Source organism: Perca fluviatilis, chromosome 14 (genome assembly GCF_010015445.1).
Source record: "Perca fluviatilis chromosome 14, GENO_Pfluv_1.0, whole genome shotgun sequence".
Classification (NCBI taxonomy): domain Eukaryota; kingdom Metazoa; phylum Chordata; class Actinopteri; order Perciformes; family Percidae; genus Perca; species Perca fluviatilis.
Genome location: NC_053125.1, coordinates 31,317,015 through 31,336,641, shown reverse-complemented (window position 1 = coordinate 31,336,641; position 19,627 = coordinate 31,317,015). Strand labels below are relative to the sequence as shown.

Sequence of the window (19,627 nt, the reverse complement as noted above, 5' to 3'; positions counted from 1 at the left end):
ACGCACAAATGCAGGTACGCCACTGTCTTGCCCAAGATTGTGCCGGAAGTTGGCATCTCCACTTTCTAGAACCGCACCAATGGTCAACGCTGTTTACAGTGCCAGCGACAAATTAAAGGAATCAAAAGGAGGGAGTCTCACAGCAGAGGGGATCCCACAGCAATTTCAAAGATTTACTACATGTCAGAAAGGTAGGCTTTTTATTATTATCATTATTGCACTGCCCTTTTAGTTAACAGACATATTTTTAGTAGCCTATTTCTACTAAACTACTAACCTACTAAATAAGTGATTGTGTCAAGTTTTCACAGATGCGCTAACTATTGCATTGTGTTAAACATAACATCAGGCATAGGCCTTCCTGATTGAAAATGTGCGTATGCAAAGTAGCCATCAGCTGCTCAGGGAGTCATTTCATGTTCAAAAAACATCAAAGGTAAAAAAAAGTCTGGTACAGTAGCCAGTCTAAAAAAGGCTACATGGTCATATTGACAGATGGTTGTTACGATTTTTAAGGCTGCCCCAACATTTACAAACTATTACACTGTACATAAACTACTGAATGGCTGAAAATAGCTGGTGACTTTGCTTTGCCAGTCCCCGCTGGTCATCTGGACTTTGTTCACGTTTACTGTCTCTTTACCTCATGCCACTGTGACATTGGACAGAACGGACTCAAATGCAGTGCTCAAAAAGCAAACTTATTTATTGAACAGACTAGGAGGGAGGAGTACGGGGGAAAAACCTAGGATGGTGAGGGATGCAGGAGAAGAAACCAGGATGGCAGGGGCTCGAGGGGAAATCCTAGGATGACCAGGGAGCTCAGGGAGATGCAGGGAAACCGGGGCTGGGAAGCCGCGGAGGAGGCACTGGAACGGGGGAGCCGAGGAGCGGAGGAGGGCTGGCTGGAGCGTGGAAGCGGAGGTAGAGCGATGTAGGGTGCCGTGGGAGGAGGACTGAACGGGGAGACCAGCTGACTGGAACAGAGGGAGGAAGTGGAGCAGAGAAGCTGAAGCAACAATCCAGCGAAGATGCTCTGTTGGGCCGGGGTTGAAGTACTGTGCTTGATTGCTGATGGATGGCAGGCGTGAGCAGCGGGAGAGCAGTGATGGTGATTGGCAGCAGGTGTGTGTAGTCAGCTGGCCAGCAGTAGGCAGGAGGGGAGGAGGAAAGCAGGGAGTAGGCAGCAGGGGAGGAGGGAAAGCAACAGAGACAGGGACAGAGAGGCAGAGCAACAACAAAAATACTAACGGCAGAGGAAAACAAACAGAAACACACAGCCAGCTGGTCCCAACCATAACAGTACCCCCTCCTCAACGGACGCCTCCGGGCGGACCGCCAGGCTTGTCCGGGTGGGCCCTGTAGAAGTCCGTTATGAGCGACTTGTCGAGGATCTGGCTGGCCGGTATCCAGGATCGTTCTTCCGGACCGTAGCCGGCCCATTCCACAAGGTACCGGTACCCCCGGCCCCTTCGTCGCACGTCCAGGAGGCGGCGTACCGTATAGGCCGGATGGCCGTCGATGATCCGGGGAGGAGGAGGAGCTGCCACTGGGGCGGAGAGAGAGCTGGTGGAGACTGGTTTAAGCTGGGAGACGTGGAAGACTGGATGTATCTTGAAATGAGGCGGGAGTCTGAGTTTGACGGCGGCGGGGTTCAGGACGGCCTCGACCGTATAGGGTCCCACAAACCGGGGGGTGAGCTTCTTGGAAGAGGTGTGGAGGGGGAGGTCCCGGGAGGATAACCACACCTTCTGGCCAGGCTGGTAGACGGGAGCTGGAGTCCGGTGGCGGTCAGCGAGGCGTTTATTTCGGGAAGCGGTTCGCTGGAGGGCAGCCCTGGCCTCCCTCCACACCCGTCGACACCGCCGCAGATGGATCCGAACTAACGGGACTGCCACCTCTTCTTCCAGGGCTGGGAACAGTGGAGGCTGGAACCCCATGGCGCACATGAAGGGGGACATCCCAGTGGCAGCGCTGACGAGGGAGTTATGGGCGTACTCGACCCATGGAAGGTGGGTGCTCCATGCCGAAGGGTTACGGTACGCCACACACCTAAGAGCCGCCCCCAGGTCCTGATTCGCCCGCTCGGTCTGTCCATTGGTCTGAGGGTGGTAACCAGATGACAGGCTGACCGTAGTGCCGAGTGCTTGGCAGAAGGACTTCCAGACCTGCGATGTGAACTGGGGTCCCCGGTCGGAGACAATGTCCAGGGGGATACCATGGAGGCGGAAACGTGGTGGACCAACAGGCGGGCGGTTTCCATGGATGAAGGCAGTTTGGCCAGAGGAATGGCTCACAACTGTGAGAATGACAGTATTTCCATGGGAATCGGGCAAGCCTGTGACGAAATCCAGAGCGATGTGTGACCAGGGCCGACCGGGGACTGGGAGGGGGCGGAGCAGACCGGCGGGCGGCTGGTGGGACGCTTTGGAGCGGGCGCACACCTCACAAGCTGCCACAAACTCCCGGCAGTCCTTGTCCATGTTGGGCCACCAGAAACGTTGATGGAGCAGGAAGGTTGTCCTGGCAGTTCCTGGATGGCAGCTGAACTTGGAGGCGTGCGCCCACTGGAGAACCTGGGAGCGGGCACTCGGAGGGACGAAGAGACGGTTAGGGGGACCGGTACCAGGGTCTGGATCCGTGGACTGAGCACGGCGGACGGCGGACTCAACCTCCCAGACAAGGGAGGCGACAAGGCAGGAACGGGGGAGGATAGGGTCAGGCTGATCACCCGGGTGCTCGGAGGAGTGGAGACGGGACAGAGCGTCGGGTTTGATGTTGCGAGATCCTGGGCGATATGAGAGAGTGAAGTTGAACCGGTTGAAAAACAGGGCCCACCGTGCCTGGCGGGAGTTCAGTGTTTGGGCAGTATGTATGTAGGAGAGGTTCTTGTGGTCGGTCCAAACCAGAAAGGGGTGCTCAGCGCCCTCCAGCCAGTGCCTCCACTCCTCGAGGGCCAACTTCACGGCTAACAGCTCCCGGTCTCCCACGCTGTAGTTCTGCTCAGAGGGGGACAAGCGGCGGGAAAAGAAGGCATAGGGGTGGAGTTTGTGGTCAGAGAGAGAGCGCTGGGACAGGGTGGCCGCAACGCCCGCGTCAGAGGCGTCGACCTCCACTACAAATTGGAGAGAGGGGTCAGGGTTGGTCAGAATGGGGGCGGAGGTGAACCGGGCCTTGAGAAGGGAGAAGGCTGCAGCGGCTTCGGGAGACCAGATAAAGGGAACTGAGGGGGAGGTGAGGCGAGTGAGAGGGGCGGCCAGGGAACTGAAATTGCAAATGAAACGACGGTAGAAGTTAGCAAAGCCCAAAAAACGCTGTAATTGCTTAACAGAGGTGGGAGTGGGCCAGTCCGCTACGGCTTGGATTTTGGCTGGGTCTGCGCAGAGCCGCCCACTCTCGATGATGAACCCTAGAAACTGTATGGAAGGGACATGGAATTCACATTTCTCAGCCTTGACAAACAACCTGTTCTCCAGAAGCCGCTGCAGCACTAACCGGACATGTTCGGTGTGTTGGACTGGGTCATGGGAGAAGATCAGGATGTCGTCAAGGTAGACGAAAACGAACCGATGCAAGAAGTCACGGAGGACGTCGTTAACGAGGGACTGGAAAACGGCGGGGGCGTTAGTGAGGCCAAACGGCATAACTAAATACTCGTAGTGGCCTAACGGCGTATTAAATGCCGTTTTCCACTCGTCCCCCTCCCGGATCCGCACAAGATGATAGGCGTTTCTAAGGTCAAGCTTGGTGAATATAGCGGACCGGGAGAGGGACTCAAACACCGAATCCATAAGGGGAAGTGGATACTTGTTCTTTATCGTTATGGAGTTAAGCCCCCGGTAGTCTATACAGGGACGTAGAGTTTTGTCTTTCTTGGCCACAAAGAAGAAACCAGCGCCTAGAGGCGACGAGGAAGGCCGAATGATCCCAGCGGTCAGGGAATCTTTGATGTACTGCTCCATAGCCTCCCTCTCCGGACGCGACAGATTGAACAGCCGACTGGATGGGAGGGGCGCGTCCGGGAGGAGAGCTATGGAGCAGTCATAAGGGCGGTGGGGGGGTAAAGACAAGGCCTGCTCCTTACTAAACACCTGAGCCAGGTCATGGTACTCAGGGGGAACTAGCGTTAAATCAGGGGGAACTGGAGGAGTGAGAGGCTGAGCGGGCTTACCGGGGGCGGGCGCAGATAACAGGCAGGACGCGTGACACTGAGTACTCCAATTCCTGATCTTCCCCCGTGCCCAGTCAACATTGGGGTTGTGAGAGATGAGCCAGGGGAGACCAAGAACAATGGGGGGACGCAGGAGAGGAGATGAGGTGAAAAGGGAGGGTTTCATGATGATTACCGGAGGTTAGGAGATGGAGCGGGGGTGTGCGATGGGTAACGGTGGTGAGGGAACGATTATTGAGACCGATGACGTGAAGGGGCTTGTCGAGGGAAATTTGGGGAATGGAGAGTTGTCGAGCGACTTCGATATCAAGAAAGTTTTCATCGGCACCGGAATCAACCAAGGCTCCCAGAGGGAGTGTTATCTCTTGCCAGGACAGGGATACCTCCAATAGGAGGCGAGGGTTGGGAGAGGTTTGGCTCGCCAGAGCTCCCACTGCTACCGGCGAGCCAACTCTTTTGGCCGGACGGGGGCAGGTGGAAATGAAATGACCGGGGTTACCGCAGTAGATGCAGACCCCGGCCAAACGGCGGCGCTCTCGCTCTTCGGGCGTAAGGCGGGCACGACCCAATTGCATAGGTTCCGGGGGGGGCGGAGATGGAGGCGCCGGAGGACAGACTGAACGTGGCTGGGAAGGCGAGGGAGCAGAGACCCGGGAAGGCGGTGGGCAGGACCGGGGAGAGGGAGAGGCGCGGAGCGAGCGCTCTCTCTCTCTCTCCCGGATGCGATTATCTAAGTCGATTGCAGTTTCGACAAGGCGGTCCAGGCTCTCCGGCACGTCCCTAGCGGCCAGCAGGTCTTTCATACGTTCGCTAAGCCCACTCAGGAACGCGCGACGGAGAGCCGGACTGTTCCAGCCTGATCTAGTGGCCAGAATGCGAAAATCAACCGAATACTCCGCGACACTGCGAGGCCCCTGACGGAGATGCCATAAACGGGAATCAGTCTCAGCACCCTGCACGGGGCGATCAAACACTCTTTTTAGTTCCTCCGTGAAAGCGGAGTACGAGGATAGGAGATCGGGCCGTCCTGCGTTCACCGAAGTGAACCACGAGAGGGCCCGGTCGCGGAGCAACCCGGCGACAAAACACACCCTGGCCTCGTCAGACTGGTAAGTTACTGGCTGCCCCCGGAAAACTAGGGCACACTGCATAGCGGAGATGGCTGTTGCATGCTGGCAGAGCATCGCCCCCTGAGCGGCCACGGAGAAAGAGAGGTCCAGCGACGGGGAATCAGGCATAGTGGGGAGTTGGGGTGAGCCTGCTGAGTCCAAGTTTGCTGGATTGTTCTGTGACATTGGACAGAACGGACTCAAATGCAGTGCTCAAAAAGCAAACTTATTTATTGAACAGACTAGGAGGGAGGAGTACGGGGGGAAAACCTTGGATGGTGAGGGATGCAGGAGAAGAAACCAGGATGGCAGGGGCTCGAGGGGAAATCCTAGGATGACCAGGGAGCTCAGGGAGATGCAGGGAAACCGGGGCTGGGAAGCCGCGGAGGAGGCACTGGAACGGGGGAGCCGAGGAGCGGAGGAGGGCTGGCTGGAGCGTGGAAGCGGAGGTAGAGCGATGTAGGGTGCCGTGGGAGGAGGACTGAACGGAGAGACCAGCTGACTGGAACAGAGGGAGGAAGTGGAGCAGAGAAGCTGAAGCAACAATCCAGCGAAGATGGTCTGTTGGGCTGGGGTTGAAGTACTGTGCTTGATTGCTGATGGATGGCAGGCGTGAGCAGCGGGAGAGCAGTGATGGTGATTGGCAGCAGGTGTGTGTAGTCAGCTGGCCAGCAGTAGGCAGGAGGGGAGGAGGAAAGCAGGGAGTAGGCAGCAGGGGAGGAGGGAAAGCAACAGAGACAGGGAGAGAGAGGCAGAGCAACAACAAAAATACTAACGGCAGAGGAAAACAAACAGAAACACACAGCCAGCTGGTCCCAAACATAACAGCCACGCTACTATACTGTTGTAACCCAGTATTAACGTTCTTGGGGGTTCAGCTAAGGTCCATGATTAGGGCTGTAGCGATACACTAATCTCATGATACGATACGATACACGATATTCAGCTCACGATACGATATATATCACGATATTCAGCCAACGATATGATTCGATACGATTCGATATATTTCGATACACTTACATCATTTTCTGAAAGATTTAAAGGGGACAGAGTGATTTTGGTGACATCTTGTGAGTGTTCCATTTACTTGGATTTAATTAATTGAACTGAAAACATCAATTACACAATATATGTCTCTGACTGGACGGAGAGTCTACAGCAGGGATCATCAACTACATTTTTTTTCAGAATTTTTCTAAGCACTCTGGCGGCCGGACTTTCAAATAAATAAAATAAAATGAATTTATACCTAATACGCCTATTCTTGTTCGAAATTTTCACTTTCTTACTGAATTAATGCTACTATTTTTTTAACATGTATTAGTGTGAGCAAACTCCTAAAAAACATGGAAACTCCATAATGATAACTGGCTCTTTAACTAGAAAAAGATCTCAGACTAGGAGGCAGTTCACTGAGGAGTGATGGTTAAAGTCTGTGATTATGGAAACATTATTGTAGTATGCAGCATCCTGATTGGTGGAAAATGCTTGCAGAAAGAAAAGCTGTTGTCAGGTAAACATGTCACTGTCAAAGAGGCTGAAAGGAAAAGTTGACGTGGAAAAGCCAAAAGCCCAGCTTTAATGATGAATGGACTGATAAGCAGGCTATGCACTCGTCCTGTATGCCTCATTTGCAATGAAACGATGTTGTTGCAAAATAATACAACCATCATCATCATCATCACTCGAACATAACGATCGCGTCATTCACGTGCATATTAAGTAGCTCCAGATTGTCCGCTCTAGCGGAGAGTTTGGTTTGTTCAGCCAGCAGTGAAAGCTGTTATATAGTAGACGCGTCCAAGGTGGCGCGACATCGTGACGTCAAAATTATGTAATATCCGGCGGGTGCGTCCGATTTATGGCGCGCGAGCCGAGGTCGCGCACGGCTCTTTTTTTCAGCGGCGCGCCACAAAGAAAAAAAACCAAGGGGGTTCAGGACTCGAGCCATCTATGGCGCCATTTTGTTGCTAACTGGCCATCACCTCCTGTTAGCATTCCGCTGACCGCCATTTTTTTTTACGTCACTTGACTGCGAATAACTTTACATCACAAATGTTTGAAGACTCTATTTGTCCATTGTTTAGTTCCAAAGAAACACGACAATGTTTTAAGTTTAATTACTAATGTTAACTAGCATGTTAGTTAGCAATAATTAGCCTGTGCTTATGTTATCTCCTTACATACACCTACGCTCTCCGGCTCTGTAAGATTGGGAATGATTGAGATTTCTCTTGGCACAGCTACCAGAAGACTTCACACTTTCAGACACGTTGCTCACGTCACAATAGGCTCGTTCGAGATGAACTGCGCCTTGCATGTAAAGTAGACGAGAGCAGGCGGGAGCAGCAGGGGGCGGTGACAAAAATCTGCTCTCAAGTCGGACAGTTTTCCAGCTGATTCCAGCAGCCTTCAGGCTGAACAGGAAGTGACATAAACACTGTGGTCCGATTCCGATTTAATAAAATGTTATCAGACCCATATATCAGCTCCTACACAGTCTCCAGTTGATTTTATTATGACAGAGTTGCTGTCAGAATGCTCTACATGCGATCTGTTGCTGATTTTAATTAACAACAGACTGTAGATGATCTGTAATCTGATCAGATTTAGTCTCTCTGACTTCTAAACATAACTATCAGCCTCACAACTGTTAAGCTTGGTGGGGACTCAGGCGCAGAGACGGACACACGGACAAAGAGAGTGATTACAGATGTTGTTTATTCTGCGTGTTTTGGCAGAGAGAAAACAGTTCAGGGTGGAGCAGCTTCAGACCGGGATAGGAGCTGAGTGGGGTGGAGAGCTAGTAGCACTGAGAGCTGGATGACGAGGATATCAGACAACAGATGGCAGGTTGCGGGGGAGTGGCGGCAGGCAGGCAGCAGGAACAGAGGATCTGATTGAAGGAGAGACAGGTTACAAGCGTGGAGAGACAACTACAATGTTGAGAGGGTAACAACTGAACTGAGATGCAGGGAGCCAGTTACCACAGGTGGTGTAGGAACAACTGGCTGGAGAGGTGGCCAGCCGGTAGATAACTGCTGGTTGATTGGTGACAATGAGCTGCAGCTGGAGGTAATGGCCACGCCCCCTGACCTAGATCCTCTGACTGGGCTGCACAGCAGGAGGAGACAGACACAGACAACACACACAGGGAAAAAGGGAAAAGGAAAACAAACGGGGACAGGAACAACAGTGCCGGACCGTAACAACAACAGGTGTGCTGTACAGAATAAGCCTTTAAATCAGACAAATAGCAGTTAAAATCCCTCCGATTCAAAATCAATAAAAAGTTTATATAAAACGTCATCATGTTGAGTCGATTCTGAACCAATCAGCTGTTAGATCAGCTGAGAGGCCGGCGTTTCCCAGCATGCCCTGCGTCTGCCTGGCTCTTGCAGTTGGTGAAAAGCAACTGCGCTACCTGCGTCTCAGAACTGCGGCCGCCTTGGTCTCGTGAGATTATCGTTGCCCACGTGTGCATGACATCAGAGCAAGTCGGGATCAAGTCGGACACAAATCTAACCGGCATGCATTGGGCGGCGATCGCCGGTGATCGATTCTGCGCAGATCTGGCTCATCTCAAACGAGCCTATTCTCTCAGTTGGAGGCTGCGCAGTAAAGCTGGCCATCACCGGAAAAGTGCTTCTAATAGCCTTCACTGGTCTCCGTCCAGAGCAACGGGGTCTATTGGTCCATTATATACTGTCTATGTCCTGAACGAGTTTGCCGACAACCGGATGCCAGGACTCTCACAGTGACTGCAAGTCTCTCTGGTAAATTTACTGGATTAAGATGAGCTCTTTTATGGTGAATAAAAGGCTTGATCCGACAAAGTAGATCACTGAATCAAATCAAAGCATTGACGGCAATGCTGCTGCCAGTTCTGCCGTTGTTTACCTTTTTCTTCTTCTTCTAGTCAGTAGAAAGAGCAACGTCGGTAGCCTTTGCTCATTAGCGCCACCGCTGTTCAGGAGAAGACTGCAGCTAGTGTCGCGACTACCAGCGCAGGTATAAATAGTCACGGCGATTTCATGACGTCACATATGAAAGCGCCAGCTCAGCTGCGGTTACTGTAAAACACGCTTGAGGTTTACAAGAATTTGTCAAAATTTCCAGATTCCCGGCAAACTAAGATAAACAGTTAGACTACAAACCGACAGCTTTTGTTTTAGCTTGTGTTTTAACGCACACACATCTCAGCTCAGCCGTGTGTGTGGAGCTCGGGCATCGCTGTAGGCTACAGAATCCCGGCATGTGAATAGAGATGTAAATACAGGGGGCTGGGTTTTTGCTCTAAATGCTTGAAATGATAAATAACAGAACGCATTTTTTGCTCTTTACATTTTGTGAATTCATGATTATTCTGCGGGCCAGACTAAAAGCTTTGGCGGCGGGCCGCCAGTTGACGATGGCTGCTCTACAGCGACACTAGCGGCTGGCTGACCAAATCGCTCTTGCGGCAACGTGAACGGGGGTAAAGACGGGGGATTTGAATGGGACTTATGTATCGATACTCGCGGCATAAAAATCGATACTTTCTTGGGGGAAAAAATATTGATTTTATCGCAGAATCGATAAAATTGCTCAGCCTTATCCATGATGATGAACATAAAACACAAGCACATACGTACGTTTTATATTCTGCTTCTATTTAATTTTTTGAATTGAAGATGAAAATTAATTATTAGGTCTAGGCCTACAGTATTGTAGTTTTCTCTCATACAAGTTTAGCTCGACTCAAATTTAGTAGAAACAGTGGCCAGGCAGGTAAGTTTATTCAGCTGGATCCCCACTGGGTTAGTGCTCTCTTACTTCCTTGCTATGCTTTCTCTTTCATAAAGTGCCCAGTGAATGATCAAGCCTAGATAGGCCTGAGTATTTACCTAGACAGCTTTATTTTGCAGGTGGTCCTGAAAGATTCAAACCCTGTGGAGTTACTACATCATAGGTGCTGGTGTATTGCGGGAGCAGCAATTTGCAACCACTGCGTTGCATTGTTGTTTCAGTCGGCGCATTACAGTGAGCTGAATTTGTCTGCAGTTCCCCCTGTCTTAAGCTGCACTGAGGGAGAACAACAATGGCACAAGCCTAGAACTTTGGTGATTATGTTTGTTGTTGTTGTTAAATACGTCTTTACAAACTGATTGGGGATATGTTGAAACCCATTATGACCAACAGGGTGTTAAGCCAGGCCCAGTGGATAGGATGGTTGTCCTCGCTGCTAAACCCAAGACTCAAGGCTTTTTATGCCTTAAATGAACAGGACAGTAGAGACTGACCGGAAACAAATGGGAGTGAGAGAGACGGGATGGGACCGTGAAACGACTGCAAGCCGGAATAAAACCCAGGTCCCATACCATATCAAATAGCCAATTTGGTCTTTTTTATTACTACATGTGTGATGTGAAATTGTAGTTACTTGGTATTTCAGTATATTGATAAAGTACTAGTCAACCTCCAGGTGACCGAGGCCTACAAAGAGTTCCCCCCGGCTGAGGCACCAATAGTCTGCAGTATGGCCATCAGCGGTGACGTCCTGCTCACCAACTCAAGCCTCGGGATGGTCCAAAGTGGAAGCCCACTGTCTTATCAGCAGCCAGCAGCAACAAGGAGAGACCAATCCTTTCAAGTTGCCCCACCACGTCCATCTCTACCCCTTCATGGATACCATCTAGAGTCAACAGCCTGCAGTTTTGTCACCACTGAAGAAGAACAGCGCCATTTGCAGTGCCTACAGGTCAGCTGGGACATACACAACTATGAGTCCACCACAAGAGAGCAGAGTAGCTGCATGGAGTGGAACCAGCTGAGAAGGCCCAGAGTGACTGCCTCTCACTTTAGAGATGTGTGTCATGTTAGTGAAAAATCTGAAGATGGACTTGTTCACAGAATTCGGCAAGGAACTCGTCAAACAGCAGCAATGCGGAAAGGGCTAGAGCTTGAGGCTGATGCAATTTGGAAATACCTGATGAATCAGCAACACATTAATTAAAACTGACTTGACTTGATTTGAAAGCTGTGTAAAAAGGGGATATTTGTGGTGAGAAATAAATGTAAAAAAAATAATTTAGTGTCAGAAACAGAGCCAGGACCCAGTTGTGAAGAGACTAATTGTATTGTATTATTGTCTCCTTATGTGTGCCACATTTTACACAAACAGGTGAGATAGAGGCATCTGATTTATTTATTTTTGATTTAGTATAGTATATCCTTGTCATGAGCTTATATTGTATGAGACGCAGATTCTCATTGGTGGTAATGGTGTTGGTTATATTTATTTATTATTGGTTATTTATTTGAAGTTATTTGTTCCAACCCTCATATATTTTTTTGAGAAAATAATTATCTGCCTGTGCTTCTATAAGGTGTTTGTACACTTTCCCTATTCATTTCTTGTTTTCTCCTGAGTTTAGGAATAGCCTCTGAGTAGCCGAGGGTTCTGTAGTCCTATTATAGTTTAGATCAAAGTTATCTGTGATCCAGCTCTTTAACTGAAGATATCTAAAATGTCCTTATTAGTAAAATTGAATTATATTACCAATTGTTCAAATGGCTTTATACTGATATGAGAAATATCTCCAATAGTTGTCATTAGTTGTCATAGTCATTGACTCTGTTTTACATAGAAAATGCTACTAGTGTATATCTTTTGTCTTTTTTATTGTAATTTCTACCTGCCAAATGGAATACAGATGGAAATTAGCCTTTGGGCTACAATCTGGCACTTTTACGTGTACTGCTGTAATTGTTCATCAAATGTGCATTGTCCTGAAATAACAAAATAAAATACAAAAATTTCATGATCTCCACTGTAGGGTGATTGATGGGTTATTCCACAAGCGTTTGGTATATCCCTAGAATATGTTTTAATCTGCCCCATGTTCTTAATGTGCTATTTGTGACAAAACTAACATTTTAAATTTTCCGCTTCGTAAATCAACCCTGTGATGTTGTCAACTTCATACAGAAAATCACCACACATAATTAATAGTATGGAGCTACAGGTGTAAGGCAACAATTAATGAATATATACACAATTAAACTGTAATACATTAAAATCGTTGGTGAGAAAAGTGCAAGGATTTATTTTCAGTGGTGCTCATAAGTTTATGAACCAATGCTAAAGTTGACTAAAAAGAGGAATAAAAAAAATTGCCTCAATTAAATTTTTTTGGAAAAATCCAACCTTTAAGGACAACAATTTTTTGTGAATGAATAAAAAAAAAAGAATTAAGGCATTAAGATCAATTTATAAAAGATGATTTTTTTGTATTCCTCTTTTTAGTCAACTTTAGCATGAGTTCATAAACACTGCATGAAAAGTGGGATTTTCGTCAGTAAGCGGCACTGTAGATTGTCATGGAACTTCAGGTTCGACTGCACGCGGCAATTTACATGCAACACCAAAAACTGCCGTGAATTGTTGGAAATTAACGTGGGCCTTGCTTGGCAGTTGTCCCCCCATGACCTCCTCCTCCCTCTAATTCTACGGGAGGCTTTAACATGTAAATGAAAATGCTGTGAGCTATACAAATGCAAATCAGGGTAGAAGCAGGGGGAGTTTTACCCCAGGTGACATTTTTCTAAAAGGTATTAACTTCATTTTAAGAAAATCTCTTAAAGGGGTGATAGAATGATTATATAGGGTATTTTACACTGTTCCTTAAGGTCTCCTAATGGGGTATGTAACATTGGTTGGGCTGAAAATTGCCAGAATGCTATTTTATTAGGCCCTTAACTACCCTGTGAATATGGCTCTATTTGGAACAAGAGCTTTTCTTCCAAATATGGTATGCTCATGAATATTCAGAAAACTACATAGAAACACATGGGAGACTCGACAGCAGGTCTCATTGCAAAGTTATACATTGTTTGTTGGGCTATTACGTTATTGAATTCACTTCTGAGACTTTTTTAAGCGAGAAATCAACTATATAAAGCTCAAATATGGGCCGTTTTAATAAAATTGATGGCTTATTGCAAATTTGGTAAGACTGTGTGTCGGAGTTCAGCTGCCGGTGCTGCCTGTGTTGCTGCCTCGCTGCACGGCCTTCCTTCCTCCACAGACCCCGGCCTGCAGCTCCCCTCTTCCTGCTAGCTAAATGGCCCGTGTGTGAGAGTGATAGCGCGGTCAGCGAGCTTGTTACACCAGCAATTAGTTACAACAGTTCCAGTTGTAAAAAACATCTCCTCACTATCTGCTAGCTGCCTGTCCCCTGAACACACTGTAAAAAACATCTCCTCACTATCTGCTAGCTGCCTGTCCCCTGAACACACTGTAAAAAACATCTCCTCACTATCTGCTAGCTGCCTGTCCCCTGAACACACTGTAAAAAAACATCTCCTCACTATCTGCTAGCTGCCTGTACCCTAAAAAAAAATTAAATTTTTTTTTTTTTTTTTTTTTTTTTTTTTTTTCTTAAAATACATTATCTCTTTTTTTTTTTTTTTTTTTTTTTTTTCTTTCCTCCCCTCTCTACCTTTCCCCTCTTTTTTTTTTTCTTTTTTCTCCCCCTCTCCCCACCCCAAAAAAAAACCCCCTCTCCTTTTTTTCCCGCCCCCTCCCCGCAACCAACCCCGGCGCCAGGATTCCAGTTTTGGATGGGCCAGACCAATTGTGGGTGGGCCTTAAATTAAAAACGTTATCAAATCCCTGTTTAACCTAATAAAAATGACTGATTATATATACTGTTATATTATATATATTATATGTGCTTACATAATAAAGATTGTAATAGCTTGATGCTATTTATATGTTGTTGCATTGTAAAAGTTTCGTGCAAAGGACGGACCTATCCGCGATTGCTCTCCTTGGTTCTGACCAAAAGAAGAGCGCTTTGGAATCTCCATTACGCACCATACCTGGCTGCGCTATAGCGCATCTGTCCTAACCTAAGGCCTATAGACTGTAAAAGTGGTCAGCAATCTAATATTTCCCCAAAACATAGTTTAGTTCTGCTCGTATAACATAAGGCCGAATATTTCACAATTCTTTTCAACTGTTTTAAGTTTTCAACAATATACAAATCAACAACACTGCCCGACAGTTTCAATCAATACTCGGTCACAGAACGTGTTCATTGACAACGTCATCCACGCCCGGCCGAGAGGACAAACGTGTGTTGTCCCGGGCCCGTAGGGGGCCCAGAACTGGGCCCTCATTAAATTATGGAAGAATTAAAAATCTTTTTTTTAAATAGGCCTATTTGTGGAAAAATATGTAGCATAATATTTGAATTACATAAAAGTTTTATTTGTTTTCTTTAATTGTCCTGATGGTGGTCAAGAACAAACATAATGGTTTGGCCACTGATCAATTTGATATTGTATTGATTTGAGTTGTATGCTCAATGTTAGATGGTCGAAAGGAGAGGGAGAAATAGAGGCCTTAGAGTATTTTAAACAAATATTTAAAAAGGTGGTGAGGTAAGTGGACTGTAATAGAGGAGGTAAAAAGAGAAGTTTGGATGTAGTAACGTAACATTTGTTAAGTATTAGTCTTAAACTGACACACGTTAACTTTGGTGGTCAGTAGGTAGAAAATACTGGGGGGTGGGAGGGGCCCGCTGCCGCAGAGAGCAGTCCGTGAGAGAGAGAGAGAGAGAGAGAGAGAGAGGTGCGGGGGGCTCGCTGCCCTGTCGGAGAGTCTGAGCAGGATGGATCAGAGACTGATTACACACTTAATTTCAGTGAGAGATGTGAGGAGAGGAAGAGCAAGGGAAAGGAGAGATCTGGCCGCGAGGGGGGGCCCATCTAAGATCTCGTCCCGGCCCAGGCAAGACTGTCAGCTGGCCTGACGTCATCTGTCATGTAAAACAAGACTCAAGTTATTTCCTTACTTTAGTGTGATGATTCATGTTATAAACATGTTTAACAAAAATAAATAAATCGCATTAATAGCCCTAAAGCATTATTGGCCATAACAAGAGAAAACCATAAGGGAAAAACAACTTGACAACAGTAATAAGCTGTTATAGAAATAGAACTGCGCCTGCAGCTTCTGTAGCGGGTTATGAATTGATTATTTTAATCCATATATCTCATATAACGACATAATACACTACAGGCAGAGTAGCCACATACCTTACTGTTATCCTCTGGCGGTCCTACACAATTAAACTCAGCAGAAGAAGTGACCGGATACTTTAGCACTGGTTGAGTTGCGGGCTCATCCACAGAAGACCGATCCACAGGGCTATATCCATAGGGGCTATATCATCCACTCGAGAGGCAGAGGCAAAGGCACTAGCACCGGCGCTGCTCGCGCTAACCGCGCTAGCCGCGTTAGCATCCTGCGGTGGCCGAGACAAAGATGTGCTAGCGTTGTGGATCTCAGCTCTCCTTCATCTCCTGGTTGCAGCGATGACTCTGAGACCGTAACCCATAACGCCGTGCCTGCCCTGAACACACTGTAAAAAACATCTCCTCACTATCTGCTAGCCGTCTGTCCCCTGAACACACTGTAAAAAACATCTCCTCTCTATCTGCTAGCTGTCTGTCCCCTGAACACACTGTAAAAAACATCTCACTATCTGCTAGCTGCCTGTCCCCTGAACACACTGTAAAAAACATCTCCTCACTATCTGCTAGCTGTCTGTCCCCTGAACACACTGTAAAAAACATCTCCTCACTATCTGCTAGCTGCCTGTCCCCTGAACACACTGTAAAAAAACATCTCCTCACTATCTGCTAGCTGTCTGTCCCCTGAACACACTGTAAAAAAAAAAACGCAGTCTCTGTAGACAGCCCAGGCTCCAGAAACAAAAACAAACTTCGCCAACCTGCACCACCAAACATAACAAACAGTGTTCCAGCGTTCTAGCCAATAACCGACAAGAAGGATTTGGGGATGGGGGGGGTTAGTGCGCTGAAGCACGAAAGGGAGGGAGAGGGGACGGGATGAGGAGGAGGGAGGGGCGAGTTAGTCTCGTTTTGTTTGAAAATACTGTGAACGTCAACAAGAAGTAATGTCACCCAACATCGCTTAGAGCACCTTTAAAAAATATATCACATCAAAGTTACTGTGACAATCACTGCTACTGTGACAAAGTTTGACTGTGCCTCTGATACTTCACATGAATTATCTGGGAAATGTAAGGAATCAGCTGATTTCTTTACACTTGCAGTAATTGATCTAAGCTGGGAAACCTTCCTTCATGTTTGCTCACAGAACGCTCTGTAATCTTAATCTCATTGTGTGTGATGCTTTATCTTTCTCGTTTTCTACTTTTGCCCACAACAAGTATCTCTACATTAAAGACACTCCGAGTTTCAAAGGGATGTGGGTAACCATATCTGGTATTCTGGGGGAGTTTCTATATGTGAATAAGTGTAAACAAGCCAGCAGATGTAGATGTAGGTGAGATGTATCGTTGTTCATGTGCAGGTTTTTGTTCGTACAAATATTTTTAACACACACAATGAAAACTTGTTCTACGCATGTTTTGATAAATGAGACATCTGGCTTCTAAATGATCAAAAACCTCTATTTGAACACTCACCATAGCCCTCTACACATTCTAAAAGTACTCTAAACACAACGTTTTCTATCAAGAAAACAGTGTACTGACCTTGGTTTGTTGGGCAGCTCAGCAGTGAGGTCAGAACTGAAGAGATAAGACACTTTGGTTAGTTGGAGTTTGGTTCGGATCAAAGTTGAAATAATAAATGAAAAGAACATGCTAAAAACAAGCTTTAGATGATTTACTTAATCTTTCAAAATTACATTATCATAATTGTAAACTGTAAAAACCAGACTTTAGATATATCAGTTTTCCTTTCATCTTGTATTTATTTCTTTCATTTTAACTGTAAATGCAAATCAGTTCCAAATATCGGTTACATTAACTACTAATAATCGGTATCGGCCTTGAAAAAACAGTATCAGTCGATCCCTATTTCTTTCAGCTGATATTTTTCAGAAACACAGTTTACTTACAGAGCAGCCAGAGTAGAGATGTGTCCTCCATCCTAACAGTTGGTGAAATGAGGTCTTGACTTCTTTTTCAGTGTATATCCGCATCAAGTAAAACTCTTCCTCCTTCCTCTGTGACTGGCAGTGTTTCTTGCATGCATACATACATACATACTCTCATGCATAGAAATACATACATACACATGCATGCATAACGTGAGATGGTTTATGAACATGAGGTTATATCAGTGTATGTTGTGCACGTACAACATTTTGGCCAAGGCAGCTTCTAATAATCTTGAAACAAAGAAAACTCTCTCTACGTATGTTGCAGCAGTTTAGTTGCAAGTAAGTGAACACAACACCACCTCGCCTCCTTTAAACCACTGAAAAGGGGATCAGAAAGAGACTGAAATAAACTGTTTTTAAACTACACATCAAGAATGCCAAGTAGGTATTTCACAATAAAGTAATGTGCCTTTGTGTTTTAGTGTGTTAGGTGAAAATATTTGCTTTAAAGTTATTGTCCGTAAGATTTGAGATAAGTTGTTTCTATCGACAGCTTTGGCATTAGATGTAATTTCAGGCGGGTGTCTGGGACTTCATCTCCCAGAATTCCTTTCAAAAATGTGTCGACTGTATGACGTCGGTAGCTTTTACGGCCGGCTTCAAGCACGGCGATCACTTCCTGAATGTTCGTCCAGAAAATCTTTGGTCTGAGCTGGGCTTTACACATACTGTTATTGATCCTCTTTCATGTAAATTCTAAAATGCTTTCTTTGGTTTCCATGTTGTGAAAAATATTTTAAATTTTTTGAATCTCATCATTGCCATCTACATTTTGATTCACATTTATATTTTATGCATTAATAATGAATGGTCTGTGTGACACCCTGACATGTTCACATCGTGACTTGTTCCTCTTGCGGTTAACAAGTCTGCATTGCAGCTCCGTGGGCGTGAAGTCCATTTCACCTGACTTAAGGTTTTCTTTTCAGATCTCACAGCAGCAACAAGTGTTAAGAAGAAGAAAAAAAAAATCTGTGAACACTTAAACTGTTCTTCCCTTTAACTAATAGACTTTGACACTTCTGTGATCAAAGACATCAGATCAAACAGAGAGGTACAACTGCTGTTCTTTGTCTCCATCACTTCATGGTGATGAAGGAACATTGGGACGTTTCCATATACAAACAGTACACGGACAACTGATATTTCATTACCAATAATATTTACTGAACGTGCTCTGGTCAAGACATGCAGACAGCGTGTATCGTACTACTTCTGCAAACGACTGTGCATGACTGCAGACAGTCACTCTACACATCACTGTTACACACTGGTGTTATACACGGTACACTGTGTACACACTACCCAAAATAACAGTGACTACTTTTACATGCACACATGTACTTACAGAAAATGAGACTGAAAGAAAGAGAATAAGAGGATTTCCCCCCCTTAATATGGAAATCTAATGAGCTATTCCTATAAAAAGATATAACTACAAAAAGACAAAACACTGATTATGTTTACATGCACAAAATATTCAGTTTTTGTTTATTTATTTTATTTAGAAAATCAATATTCCGATTAAGCTGTTTGCATGGCTATTGAAAATGAAAATGGACTGCTTAGCTACACATGTATGAGGTGTCTAATAATAAAGTAAGTCAGAGCCTCCAGCAGAGCCAGAGGTCCTCTACTCCTCACTGAGGAAGACCTGAACACCATCACACCAGATTGGGCCCAAAAAAATCAAGCCGAACCCAACCCGAGCCCATGCACGTTGTGTCCGAGCCCGGCCCGGCCGGAGAAGTAACAGAAGAGGACGTTGAAGGCTGACTCTCATCTTTTCTGCCGCGGCGAGCCTGCTTCATGTGTCTGTTCATCATCCAAGTCACCGTTTTATCAGCTGTCATAGACGAGCAGCGTGCCGCACTTAATGCACTCGACAAAGCCGACACATACTGTCTGTGGTCACCGCCCACAACTTAAAATGGTTCCATACCTCCGACTTTCCTCCAAACTTTCTCAAAGGTAATTCTCTTGTTTATCTTTTTTTATTTACATCCTCAAGCTCCTTATTGCACTTAAGCTCCAACATACAGCTGTCGTGGAAGTTTCCTTTGCAGCAGGGGGAGAGGTTTCAGAGTTTAGTAAATTGAAAACAAATAAGACAGACTGAGGCTAAAACCAAGTTGGGGTTTTTGTATTTTATTAAAAAAGATATATTTGCAAATATGGAGCAACATGATTTCACAAAAGGCCGCAGCCCAGTGTGGAGTCAGTTTCTCAAATGAGTGAACAAGAACACCAGGCTTATATGCATCTTCAGAGTGACAGCACACACACACTTGGATTATTATGACGCTACAATTTTGACAGGCAATCTGATACACATGAAGACAATCAGAGAAATACAAG

The 19,627-nt window shown here is 46.3% G+C and overlaps 1 protein-coding gene and 1 pseudogene across 1 annotated transcript in view; one reads left to right on the top strand and one right to left on the bottom strand.

The window, feature by feature from the left end:
- Window positions 1–19,627, bottom strand: part of LOC120572864 — a 642,621-nt pseudogene that overhangs the window by 500,254 nt on the left and 122,740 nt on the right.
- The window catches only part of LOC120572802 (low affinity immunoglobulin gamma Fc region receptor II-like), a 395,648-nt gene that overhangs the window by 336,983 nt on the left and 39,038 nt on the right, over window positions 1–19,627 (top strand).